The following is a 1,707-nucleotide window of genomic DNA, read 5'->3' as shown; positions in this document are numbered from 1 at the left end:
TCACAACAAACCATGGCTAACTATGAGAAGAATGGGAATCCTAGAACACTTGATAGTGCTTACGTGAAACCTGTATTTGAACCAGGAGGCATTCATCAGAACAGAGCAGGGAAACACTGCATTTTTCAAAATAAAGAACGATGTATGCCCATCAATGTATTCTCACTCCATATCTTTTCAATCTTTATGCAGAACAGATCATCTGGGAGGCTGGGCTCTGTGAGGAGAAATGGTGTCAGGATTAGAGGAAGACTCATCAATAATCTGCATTACACCGATGGCACAAATCTGCTTGCTGTAACAGAGGAGAAGCTGAAGTGCTTACTGCAAAGATCAAGGACGGCAGACATAAATACGGATTGAAGCCCAACATCAAGAAAACATAGACTCTCACCGCTGCGCCAACTAGAAGCATCATGATAGATGATGAAGTCATTAAAATTGTTAACAGCTTCAGTTTGCTTGACTCCAAAATCAACACTCTTGGTACCAGCAGCCAAGAAATTAAAAGATGAATTGCATTGGGAAAGTCGGCTGTCAGAGGTTTTTCCAAGGTACTAAAGAACAACTATGTCACTCTGGAGATTAATGTGCACCTGATTCAGGTAATGATCTTTGTAATCACTTGCTATGCATCAGAAAGTGGGACAATGACTAGGGATGCTAGAAGGAGAATTGACGCTTTTGAGCTATGGGGCTGGAGAAGTGTATTGAATATACCATGGACTGCTAGGAGAACAAAAAAGTTCATCCTACAGACAGCGAAACCAGGCTGCTCCTTGGAGGCAAAGGATCCTGAAGTTTCATCTGGCATACTTTGGACATGGTGCAAGGAGGGAGCTGTCCTGGAGTGGATTGTCATGCTAGGGAAGTTGTAGGGAAAATGCAAGAGAGGAAGACCCTCGATGAGATTAATTGATTCAATGACTGAGGTATTGGGGGTAGCTGTGTTGGAAACAATAAGATTGGCGCAAGATAGAGCAGGGTTTAGGGAAGTTGTACATAGGATTGCTATGAGTCACAAGTGATTCGATGGCACACAAAAACAAACAGTGAAAACAAAAAAAGGAAACCCTACCTAATTAAGTTTAATCGTTAACAATCTTCTTTAGGTAACATAAAATGGTATATATATATATTTCAACAGACAGACACTGCCGTGGATATGATTACTAAGTTGTGCCAAGAAATCTGGAGAAAAGCCAGCTGGCCCACTGACTGGAAAAGATTGGTATTTGTTCCCATTCCAAAGAAAGAGTGTGGAAATTATCGAACAGTATCATTAATATCACATGCAAGCAAGATTCTGCTGAAAATTATCCAAAAATGTTTGGAACAATATGTCAACAAAAAACTGCCAGATGTGCAGGCTGGATTTAGAAGAGGTAGTGGTACTAGGGACATTATAGCTAATGTAAGATGGATCTTGGCAGAAAGCAAGGAATACCAGAAGAATGTCTATCTGTGCTTCATTGACTATGCAAAGGCTTTTGACTGTGTGGATCACAAGCTGTGGCTGATTCTAAGAATGGGAATCCGAGAACATTTGATTGTGCTAATGTGAAACCTATACTTGGACCAAGAGGCAGTCATCAGAACAGAGCAAGGAGACACTACGTGGTTCAAAATCAAGAAGGGGTCCATAAGGGATGCATTCTGTCTCCATACCTTTTCAATCTGTATGCAGAACAGATCATCCAGGAAGCT

This window comes from Elephantulus edwardii, unplaced genomic scaffold (assembly GCF_000299155.1).
Source record: "Elephantulus edwardii isolate Elephantulus edwardi_28Jun2011 unplaced genomic scaffold, EleEdw1.0 scaffold00159, whole genome shotgun sequence".
Taxonomy (NCBI): Eukaryota; Metazoa; Chordata; class Mammalia; order Macroscelidea; family Macroscelididae; genus Elephantulus; species Elephantulus edwardii.
Note: the sequence above shows the minus strand (reverse complement) of the source record.